Source organism: Malaclemys terrapin, chromosome 3 (genome assembly GCF_027887155.1).
Source record: "Malaclemys terrapin pileata isolate rMalTer1 chromosome 3, rMalTer1.hap1, whole genome shotgun sequence".
Classification (NCBI taxonomy): Eukaryota; Metazoa; Chordata; order Testudines; family Emydidae; genus Malaclemys; species Malaclemys terrapin.
This window is the reverse complement of record NC_071507.1, coordinates 197,020,009-197,032,372: the sequence shown is the minus strand read 5'-3', so window position 1 is coordinate 197,032,372 and position 12,364 is coordinate 197,020,009. Positions and strand designations below refer to the sequence as shown.

The window sequence follows — 12,364 nt, the reverse complement described above, 5'->3', positions numbered from 1 at the left end:
TCTTGCTGAAGTGTGTGTGTGCTGGTGGGAAGCAAGGGGGCTGTTTCTATCATTTGTCTCCTTGAGAAAGCCATTTAGTTAATTTTTTTTAAATTAAAAACATCCTAAAAACATCCCTATAACATATTAGTTCAACACCTGGATGTTTGCAGACCATGGTCCATGCATCTCTATAAGTTTCAACGGGCTCCTATGGGTAGCTCTCTATGTCTTATAATTCTTATAAATCCTTTCACTTTGTGGTGTCAGAGGGGCTGGGTTCAGTCACAGCTTGACTGTAGGGTGGAGCTCGCTGGCACCTAGACCTTCTCCCCACCTCTGTTCCAAAACCTTATCTTGTACATTGAGGAGAAAAGGGAAATCAAGCTAAACCGCATTCAGGTCTCATGCCTGATTCACTTCCCTGTTACACTAACTGCTGTAAATCAGGAGTGACACCACTGAAGACATCGTAGTTACACTAGCATAAAACTGGCGTAATTCACGTCAGAATCAAGCACAACATTGTCCATAAAAAGATGAGACCCAATTTCCAAAAGGCAAAAGCTTCTGCTGTTTCAATTGGTTACATGATAGCCCACAATTCATTTCTGATCCCATCTTCAAGTTTCCCTGAAACTCACCTCTGCCATTGGACCATAGATCAGAAATCTCAGGCAGATTTTTTAAGAACATAAGAATTTTACCCTTTAGATGTGCGGGAATTACATTTCGAAAATTGATCACAGCATTAATTTGTCTGAGACTGTTGCCATTTTGTGGTTGGCTACATTGTTCTGTCCCTAAAATCCAGCAGGCTGAGCTGTGAGACAGCACGTTCCCACTTGAAGGATGATGCCCAACTAGAGGGAGCATATGTCTGATGCTGCTGTCGTGGAGTGGTCAGGAGTGCCAGTGAAAGACACTTTGGAAAGGTTGCTAGATCATGGGTGATGAGCCCTTGACCTGTCCCCTCCCAAACCGTGCAGAGCTTATCAACTCTGGCGTCCGTGTATGGGTGTCTTTAGACTGGGGCTTGAGGTGTAATTTCCAGCTCAGGTAGATGCACCTGCACTAGTTCTGCTTCAGCTAGTGCACAAAAAGTAGAAATGTAACTATGGCAGCACTAGCGATGGAACTGGCTGGCCAGCTGGTGTGTGATCCCTTCTGAAACCCTACACACATACTCAGGGTGGCTGGACAAAGTTACATCTCTGCCGCCAGTGTAGTCATTCACTTACAGACACTGGCATTAGGAAGAGGTGGGGATTGGGTTGAGAGGATTTGAGCAGCTAGGAGTGGTTGAAGCTGTTCTTAGGGTGTAAGAAGAGTTTGATAGCTCAGGAGGTGGGGTCTAACTCCAGAGGGTGCTCAGAGGCTGTGGGCATGTCAGGTTGAAATTGACTTCTTCTCCAGGTTACATCTCACGTGTCTTGCTGGCTTGAGAGCTTTAGAGCAACACCATGAATTCTACCCCATGCCAAACTCAGTGGGTACATTATCTAGGAAGCTTTCCTGTGTGAGCTGATGTGTATCTTGCCAGACACACCAGACGGCTTCGTGTGATGGAATTATCAAATGTTTGGCTGAGCGGCTCATCATGGCTGTTACGTGTTGGGATTTCAGCTAAACTCTTATCGTGTGAACTCTGACCCCAAAAGGGTGAAATCCTGCTCAGCTCATTCACTCAAGTTTTCTCTCTGGCAACAGGCAGACATCTGGGACAGGCCCCCATCTCAAGGATGCACAAGATGGGATTGAATAAGGCTTTTGGGAGCTCATCCAACCAACTCAAATAGAGGAAACATTTCCCTTTTGTAAACTTGTGCTAGTCTTTTCATAGAAATCATGGACCTGATTCATATCTCCATTATGACAGTGTCACACCAGTGTAACAATGATGGCTTCAGGGGAGTCACTCCTGGTTTACACACACCAGTGTAACCTGTAGCAGACTCATGTTTTAACCCTTAAAACAACTTGGTCTGAATCCTTCTGTTCTCCTCAATGTGGCCTTGTTTTGGGGAATCTTGCTGAGATGACTAGTGTCTCATGTGCACCGTGAAAGGTTTAGAGGTTTGCAGCTGCCATTTTAAGTTCTGTGAGGGGAAACTGATGTAGCCATGTCTGGGTGCTCTGGCACAAGAGAAGGAGTCCTGGGAGTTTGGAGGTTTCAGAGCAGTGGGGAGAGTGTAGGTGCCACACAGCTCTCTGGCAAAGACTACAGACCATATGGTCAGGCTACGACTGAATCCAGCTCTGATAACCACACAAATCTAATGGAATTGTAAAATCTGTACGGAATACATAAAGATCTGCCCACATGAGATCATTGAAGCATACAGAGGGTATTTCATTTTATTTCTAATTTTTAAAAGATAAAAGAAATAGATTTGTAAGGAGATAAACAGCCCCCCACCTCTATCTCCTCCACGCACCACAACACACGTGTACAAGTCTCAGCGATGTGATCTTAAACCAACTTCCTTTATTAAAAAGAGAGTAACAAATCCCCTATGGATGATGCAAGGGCCTCTTTTGCGAATTTCTCCAGCTCACTAATTTCTCTGCCACCCAAATAAACAGTGCTTCTGACTTCCATTGAAGCAGGAGTCAGTGATTTTAGAAGTGAGTGTGTATCTTCCAGATTCCCAGGTATCCTGCCAGGACAATTAACCATGCCTTCACCTATAGAAAGAAAAGAGACACTCAGAGGTTTTGTGGACATCCATAAGAAAGGGGATAGTAAAACATTTGATAACAAATGCAAAACAGAACAGGAATTGCCCAATCCCTGGTTGCTGAGTGCAGATATTGCTGGTTAACTTCATAGCAGGAAATTCAATTTTCCAACGGCATCCTTCAAAATTCCATTAAAAATTCAGTTGAAATTTGAAATTACATATGAAAATTATGACAAAAAGTACACTGTAGAAGAACAACACCCCCATTCTGGTACCATTGTTCTATCAAACACACCTTCGTCCACAAATGAAGAAGGTGATGAATAAGTAACTGTGAGAGAATGCAGAGAAACTCCAATTCTGTCTCAAGACCGACCCTATTTTTGAGATAGTTCCTTGCTAGCAGCCTGGCCTGGTGCTAGCAGGGATCTCTGGGCATGCTCAGTGTATTGGCCAGGAGAGCAAGCCTGCAGCTGGTAACATGGTCACTCTAGCTTACATCCCTGGCTCCCATGCTCCAGGACCAAGGGGCTCCCAGCTTTATAACACCTGCCCCAAGCTGCTGCTCTGGTGTTTCAGTGGGTGTGAAAAATCTCTCACCCTCCCAACTACTTCTCTGCTGTAGCATGAATGTGACCTTGCTGGGTGTCCTTTGCAGTTCATGGCACATCCAGTAGGTAACAAGGAGAATGACAATGTTCAGCCATTGGCCAGGAAAGAGACTGAGACTAATTCTGTAACCTGGTGGTTCGGACACTCACCTGGGAGTGGAGCGGCTCAAGAGCCAGTCCCTGCCCCAATGGCTCATCAATTATTTATAAAAAGTGGAACAGCTTCAACAGAGCCCTGCACCAAAACCATCCCATGGCTAGGGCACTTCCTGCAGTGCAGGAAGCCCAACGTCAAATCCCTGCTCTACATCAGGCAGTGGGGGAATTGAACCTGGGCTTTCCGCATCCCCAGTGAGACCCTAACCCCTGAGCTTAAAGCTGTAGAGGGATGGGGCACTGCCTCCCTTTCCTCATCTAGCCATTTCAATAACACAATGGGCATTCAATGGCCATTTCAATAACACAACACACAACTGGCTTGAGCCCCCAGCCAGTAATCTGTGACAATTACACGCCACCCCCGGGTGCCTCTAAGAGGCAATACTTCTCCTCTCGCAAGCACAGAGTCTGAGTGTAGAAAAGAAACTTTTAATAAAAGGAGGAAAGTCACCCAGCATTAATTTGGGAAAATGACACAAGCAGGATTCATAAACATAAACCCATGAGCAAACAACCCACCCCAGAGTACCTTGGGCAGAGTCCTTTTGCCTCAGATTCTTAAGTCCAGCAACCTAAAGTTACTTTAACGTACCCCTCCCTTCTCCGCACCCCACTGACAGTTGTTGTCCTTGGTCAGTGCAGACCCAGAATTCAGAGACATATATCTGCAGAGTTCACTTCCCACCGTGGCTGGGGGGAAGGGAAAAAGGCACCTTGCTTGTTCCTCTGCACTGGCCACTTGCTGGGATGTCTTCAGGTCCCACCCCATAACACAGCTATCAGTTATTTTAGCTCTTTGATTTTAGTTGTTACTGGGGGAACCTCACTGCTAATGCACACAGGGCAGTCTCTTACATTGGAAGAGCAGACCTTATGCTTAGACCTGGTTACCAGTGATTTCAGTTCTGTGGTGAGTAACAAGTCTCTCAATTGAGTCTTAATCAGCTCTGTTATTACACAATGGAGAGAGAGAAGGAACCAAATGGTGTCTAGAACCCTTAAGCAGGATGCATACACACCACCAAGTACAAGTACCTGTGCCCGCCCCCTCTCAACTCCACTGGGCTTTGACACCCATGTCCCCTTCCTAGCAAGTGCTGTTTCATTGAGGGTGAGTCCCTCAGTCAGGGCATGCCAAGCACAGTTCTGCTCCCTTTGATTTACACAAGAAGGATAACTACCCATTATTACCCCTGCCTCAATAACAAAGAGACTGGGGATCCAACACCAGCTAAAACTGATCATTTGGGCAAGAAATCACATCATGCTGAGCTCCTAGGCAGGGTGGGTGTGCCAAGGCCAACAAGGTCAAGGAAATAGTGTCAAGGAACCTCAACTTTAGATGTTGCTACCTGCCCCACCTATAACATCTAACTAATTTTAACAAAGGTAACAAACTATTTGGTTTCTATTAAAGAAGGTGATACATTTCAAGTGAAAATCTGAAGGGTGAACTTAGATAATATCTATGTTATAAGGCCTAAACAACCACAGGGCCTGATTAACCTTAATGTTATCATCAGTAGTATTTTTAATCATATGATGCAATCCCACTAGCTCACAAATAAAATGTAGCAATTACACGACCACTGGTACAGAACCACTTAGAGCAGTATGTCTTAATATTGATTTAATAGTTAGCAGCATTATTAGTATTAAATCAATGAGTCAAATGACTTTGTTGCAGCGTGATGAACTATGAAAAACATACAGAATCATCAAAAAAATGTGAAAGGACTTTACATAAATGGACATTTCTGCCAGTAGCTCAAAGGGCTGACAGAGAAAGTGCCACTTGGAGAAGGACACAGAGTCATGGCAAGTTGGCCAAGGGCCACACCGTAGGGAGGCCTATGGGAAATGGCCTACAGAAGTGTATTGCTGGTCAGAGTTAAACCAGCAGATGTTCGTTATATGTCCCAAGATATTTTGCAAAAACGATTGTGGTCTAATGTGTCTTATACAATCTGGGATGGCACAAGATGTTTTGCACAAAGACCATGAATATTCCAAAGACAGAGTTTCAAGAATTCCAACCTCCAAATTATGGTTGGACATTTCAAATCTTCCCCACAAGCAAAAATCTTTCTGATTGGCCCACAACAGCCAATAAGAAACCAAGCATTCAAAACTGTATAAAACAGGCTGATTGGGTCAAAGCATCAATCCCTGAAGCTCATATAACTGGATGAGAGAGACGGCGAGCAGGACTGTCATCACCTAGCTACTGAGAGTGCCCCCTGTCTGGTAACTACTAAAGTCGCTTCCCTTATAATCCCCCTATTAATTCTTCCTTTAAAGTTCTATCTAGGGAGACGATTGAGAGATCCAGAAAGAGAAGAAGAACACAGCTCTGATAACCCGGCTTGCTCCCCCGGGGCTGTCAGTGCTGGGAAATGTTCAAGCAACACCAAAGAGGCTCCTGTTTCCTGTGGATCCTCCCCGTCTCCTTCCCTCTCTCCTCTGGCCTTCCTCCCTCTTTTCTCTCCAGTCCCCTCTCTGCCTCCCTTGGGGATCTGTCCATGCTCAGGGGGACCAGTTCTGCTTGGCTCCATCCCCTCCTCCTGCTACCTCTGGCTTCTAGCACTAAATTGTCTTGCACATTTGTTTGTCCAGATGCCCAGTTATCCAAAGTTTTGGATGTCGCCCAGACCGGTCAGAGAAAAGGGAGCGTGCTTTAATCGAATGTGGGACATATATGTGTATTTCCCTAATAAACTGAACCTTAATTGTCTAGAAATTAGGCTAGCTCAGAATGTGATTGAGTGTTAAAGTTGCGAAATATTTGTAAAAGGAAATATCTCCTCCTTAGAAGATAGCTGAGAGAGACCCAGAGTGTTTCACAGTTTAGCCTAGAAACTATACACTGTTTGTGTTTGCGAGAAATTGCCGGTTCTTTCACAAAAAGAGGAAGCAGATTTGAATTGGCTGGAAAGCTCAAAATTGTTGCCACTGTTGGAATATTTATTTAACCTTGAATATTTAGTTCAAGTGGCCTAAGAACAAAGAATTTTGGTAACATTCTAAAGAAATTGGAATAGTGATCTACATTATGTGTTTGCGGTTCAATGTGTGAGAACTAATTCAGTTCTTGTTCTTAGTACTTAAAGTAACTTGTCTGATTTTCTAAATTGTAACTTTAGAGCTCTTTGTTAGAACTGCCACAGGCACTCCCATAATTCCGCTGATAAACACCTTTGACTAGAAATGCATAAGAAGCTGCTTAAAAAGGATTCCTAGTTCCATGTTGGTACCAACGTCACCTGCCCAACATAGTACAGAACTAGGGTAAAGTCTGCCTATGTAACATGACTGTGACAAGGTCTTGAATGAGTCAATGTGTTTTATAATTTCCTGGTTAATGGTAACATCACATCATAAATTCATTGTTAAAAATGTCATAAACATGAAAATCCAACCTCCTTCCTTTTGCTTTCTTTAATTTAATCATTGGTTTCAATTCTCTCCGAAGAAGTGGGCTGTAGTCCACGAAAGCTTATGCTCTAATAAATTTGTTAGTCTCTAAAGTGCCACAAGTACTCCAATTCTATCTTGGTTAATAAAATGTGCGATTGTGCAATAATTCTCCAGTCTCTACTTTGGCTAAGGAAAGAGATTACCACATGAAACCTAATTTAAGACACTGGAATGTTAAAATTACTTACAAGACAAGTGCTTGTAATATGTCTCTTTCTCTGAAATCCTCCTATTCTTTCTATGGAGCTGCATACATAAAAATCATAATTATTAAGAGATTATAGAACACATATGTCATTTGAATTAAAATTATATTTCTAGAACTCAGTATATCTCTATGACCTATAAATATAGGGACTCTATGTCCTCTCTGTCTTGCTATCTCTTCCTCTAGTGACATTGAGTTCCTGGCTGACCTTGAGCCATGAAGATTCTTTACCTGCTCTTTGCTGTTTTCTTTTTGGTGCTCCAGGGTGCACCAGGTAAGATGTAAATGAAAATGAGGGATAATACAGAGGGATATCTGGGAGCTTGTACTAAGGTTGCTTAACACTTTCTATAAGAAACATGTTTCTGGCTTATTTCTTATGAGTTCTAGCATGTCTTCAGTTTGCAGATGATACATAAAATTTGAGACGAATTATTCTGAGGTGAGGGAGAGGTCTTTGCTGCCCCCAGTAAAAATCACTGAGATTTGACTGAATTCTGACCATTAATGGCAAAAATTCCCATAATGTTTTCTTCGGATCTTCCTGAGGCTTGCTGCTTAAAGCACGGCACAATCTACCTCCACTGCATGTATTTCTCCTGAAACAGGCCATCACAGACTTGAACAACCGGATGGGATAAACACAAAATGAATTCATGCCAACCACATTCAACATACATTGGTCTAGGTTATGACAAAATTTATAGGGCTGGAAGCTGGAAGACTGTAACTTACAATCTCACTTCTGCTGCTAGCTAGTGTTAATAATTCTGTGCCTAGCACAACCTATATTATGAACTCAAGCCTCATGTCCCACTGAGAGGTTACACATCTGGGAACAGAACTCAGATCTCTAAAATGGCAGCCGATCATCTCAGTGATTCAGCCCCATTCTATCTAAGAACCTGTCACTACTATGTGCTTGGCTGCTTTTCTAGAAATATCATCATCAGGGTGGGACAGTGTTTTCAGCTGTGACAATGGATCCCTTTTGGTTGCCCAACAACTTCCAACTAAAAATGGTCTAACCTAAATATTCTACAAGCTTTGGTTTCAGAGTAACAGCCGTGTTAGTCTGTATCCGCAAAAAGAAGAACAGAAGTACTTGTGGCACCTTAGAGACTAACAAATTTATTAGAGCATAAGCTTTCGTGGGCTACAGCCCACTTCTTCGGATGCATATAGAATGGAACATATATTGAGGAGATATATATACACACATACAGAGAGCATAAACAGGTGGGAGTTGTCTTACCAACTCTGAGAGGCCAATTAATCTCCTCAATATATGTTCCATTCTATATGCATCCGAAGAAGTGGGCTGTAGTCCACGAAAGCTTATACTCTAATAAATTTGTTAGTCTCTAAGGTGCCACAAGTACTCCTGTTCTTCTTTTTACAAGCTTTGGTGTGCACCATAGGGCTACATTTTCAAAATAACAGGCCCTTCAGGTATAACTAAGGAGTGGCAATTGGTCATCAAGAAACTAGACCTGAGTGAGTCTTCAAAAAAAAAAATCTGCCCAGAGTCTCCCAGACAGGCAGGCATTCAAACCAGAAGGGATTTTTTTCAATCCCTTCTCTTTCAAACAGTTGTAGTCATGCAACCTAGCGCTGAGCCAGTTCAACCCTACGTAGCCAAATTGCATTGATGATACTGCCTGGCACATCCCTGTCAGAGCCTGAGGGAATCACACCCACAGCACCATCCGCTAAAGGAAGATAGAGATGTGGGCAGCTACATGCTTTTCGTTGCTTAAAGGCAGGGGCAGCAAATTTGTCCGTGCTCAGACCTACAATTCTCAACTCTGCAGCTTGAGAACCAGGGCCCCTGTTTAATTACCTCACTCTGTTCCCTTCTTAGAGTCAGCCACAGAATGAGCATTGAACTACACCCATTTAAGAAGTAGTACTAAAGCTGGGGATAATTGGGCTATCTTGGCCAGGTGTAAGTGAATGAGAAATACCTGGCATCCTGGAATTACAGCTCTTATTTACTCTGCTCTGCAGAATGATGATTCAGACTCTTTTCCTTTCTGCAGAATTCTCCCAGGCTCAGAATTTCAATATCAACTGCATACGCAAGGGGGGTTTCTGTTTCTTTTGGAGATGTCCCCAGAATTGGAAACTCATTGGATTTTGCTCCAACGGGTACGTTTGCTGTATAAGGTAAGTTCAGTTTTCCACAATGCAGACATTGCAGTGTGAACAGAAATATGTTCCTCTCCTTCTTACATCCAAGCTGTTGTTTAATGCTCTTGGAGGCTCCGCACACATGGCCCAGCCCACAGGCCAAAGAGTCTTCAAGCCACATCTGTGCTGCCCACATGGGCCACCTGGGGACTGGAATGGCCCCAATATGTAAGAGAACCACTCCTCTGGCTGCTCTTACATACAGCAGCGTTACCCAGGCTGCCTGTGGGACACGCCACAGCCTGGAGCAGCCCAGATTCTCTGCAGTGCTCAGTGCTACAGGGATTGCCCCCAGAGACCTGACAGCCTCCACCAACATCTCCAGCACCACCCCAGCTCCAGTGCTTGCAACAGGGACCGCATAGCCCTATTATCGCAGCCATGTGCTGCTCATGTTTTGGGAGAATCCCCCCTGAATCCCTTTATGGTTCTTTTACATCCTCCATGTGCTCCTGATGCTTCAGACATGGGCAGGGGCTGGGGCCCAAACACCCCATTGTCTACATTGCTTTTATATTTTAGAATAGGGAATTCAAGTAGGAGTGAGTGCACAGACTGCATCTACTCTATATCGGTCTGAGGGGAAGTGAAGGCAACAATTAGAAATAAAAACAATATCTGTAACAACAGATCTGTTTCCCCTGAAACAGGGGAAATAGATAACAGTCTATCTAAAATTAGAATTGATGAAGTTTAGCCATATGAGAGGGGAAGCCTAGCACATCAGGGAAGAACCTATGGCTGATAGGGCTAAGGACAAGAAGGCATTTTTTAAAAATATCAGGAAGGAAAGAAATCCTAACAATGGTACGGTCCCATTTATAGGCGGTGATAAAATTGTTAGTAACGAGGCAGAAAAAGGCAGAAGTTTTCACTAAATATCTCGGTGCTGTATTTGGAAAGAGACAGTTTGATGTACTGATATTACGTGAGGATGGTGACTACTATCTCTGCATGAGTCAATAAGGAAGACGTTAAATAACATCTACTAGGGATAGATACTTTTAAATCAGCAGACCTGGATAACTTCCATTCAAGAATCCTCAAAGAATTGGGTAATGACATCTCTCTTCCATTGATCATTGTTAATGAATTTTGGAATGTTGGGGAGATTCCAGAAGAGGAGAAGAGTGTTAATGTTCTGCCAATAGGTAACAAGAGTAGGTGGGATGATTTGGGTAAGGATTAGCCTGACATCAATTCCCGGCAAAATAATGGAAAACTGACTCAATCAATAAATAATTAAAGATTCAGAATATAGTTAACATCACTCAGCAGGGCTTTTAGGACATTAGAGCTTGATAAGCAAACCTAGTTTACTTTTAGATGACATTACTTGTTTAGTTGAGAAAGGTAACTGTGTAGGTGTAACAATTATTATTCAACAGAGTTTGACTTAGCACTTCACAAGTTTCTGATTAAAAACCTACCACCATAGAACCTCATTAAAGCACACATATAATAGCATGTACAACCTAAAATAGTTGTCAATGGGGAATCATCATTGGATGTGGGTGTCTCCAGTGACTGGATTAAAGTGCACAAGTGCAGTCACAGAGCGATAATACCAGGTTCTCAAGGACTCTTTAATCTAGCAGAGAAGGCAGAACAAGAACCAATGGCTGAAAGCTGAAGCCAGACAATTTCAAGTCAGAAATAAGACACAGATTTTTAACAGTGAGAGTGACTTACCATTGGAACAAATGGCCAAAGGAATTAGTGTATTCTCCATCTCTTGGTATATTCAAATCAAGGCTGGATGCCTTTCTGGAAGATAATCGGGGTATACAAGTTTTTGGGCTGAATACAGGTGTAACTGGGGGCAATTCTATGGCAAGATGATCAAATGGTCCCTTCTGGCCTTAGAACCTGTGAAATTCTGTGAGCAAAATGGCTGCTGTCTGCAGAGACTCCATATTTATAAGGCTTTAAAGCTGTAACACGACAGCTTTATGAGGAAGAAAAATCTAAGAATTTGGAAGTTACTGACACCTCAGGGTGGATGTAAGTTTGTTTGTGTGCAGGGAAGGTAAAAAAATAAATAAGGTGAAGTATTTTCAAACTAGTTAATTCAAAACTGGCAGGACATTGTAACCAGACATGTGACTTGTCCTCACTCAGGGATCCTTCCTGATAAATTCATTAAAATTGCAGACAGACCAGCACAGTGCAGCATTTCACAACAACTGTACCTGGATGTGAGTCGTGCCTTTGTGCAGTATAGATTTTATAGGCAGCCAGTTCACCTGTTTAGATATATATGACTATTCCCCTTAAAACTATGTAATAGAATGTTGCACTAGAGAAAATGTATTCTGTGTGCCAGAGTTAACCAGGAACATCTCCACCCACCCAAGGTGAATGGGAAATTCCTCCTTTTGATTTAAAATCCACCTTCATATTAGCTCTTTTCTATGGAAAAACATCCACAAATGACTTGCATCTGAAGAAGTGAGGTTCTTACCCACGAAAGCTTATGCTCCCAGTACTTCTGTTAGTCTCAAAGGTGCCACAGGACCCTCTGTTGCTTTTTACAGATTCAGACTAACACGGCTACCCCTCTGATACATAATCCACAAATCCGATTCTCTTTTCTTTGTACAGGTGAATTAGTGACTAATTGTCTAAGCAGGATCTCCGGGAATCTGGCAGACAGCCACTTGCTTCTAAAATCATCAGATCCTGCTTCAATGGAACCCTGAAGGGCTGTTTAACTGGGCTGTAAAGAACCTTGTAATAAAAGCAAGTTGGTTTGAGATAATCGTGCTGAAGTGTGTGTGTGTTGGTGGGAGGCAAGGGGGCTGTTTCCATCATTTGTCCCCTTGAGAAAGCCATTTAGTTTATTTTTTAAAAATTAAATATAAAACATCCTAAAAACATACCTATCACATGTGGGTGTTTGCAGACCATGGTCCACACATCTGTAGGTGTCAATGGGCTCCTTTGGGTAGTTCCCTATTTCATAGAATTCTTACAAATCCTTTCACTCTGTGGTATCAGAGGGGCTGGGTTCACTCACAGTTTGGCTGTACAGTGGAGCTCCATGGCACCTA

At 42.9% G+C, this 12,364-nt stretch overlaps 1 long non-coding RNA gene across 1 annotated transcript; it reads left to right on the top strand.

The window, feature by feature from the left end:
• Nucleotides 1-5,619: 5,619 nt before the first annotated feature.
• Nucleotides 5,620-12,006, top strand: LOC128833480 (uncharacterized). Its single transcript, XR_008444250.1, has 4 exons — nt 5,620-5,680; nt 7,305-7,392; nt 9,161-9,287; nt 11,916-12,006. It is a non-coding gene; the product is annotated as an uncharacterized LOC128833480 (long non-coding RNA).
• The last annotated feature ends 358 nt before the right edge of the window (nt 12,007-12,364 follow it).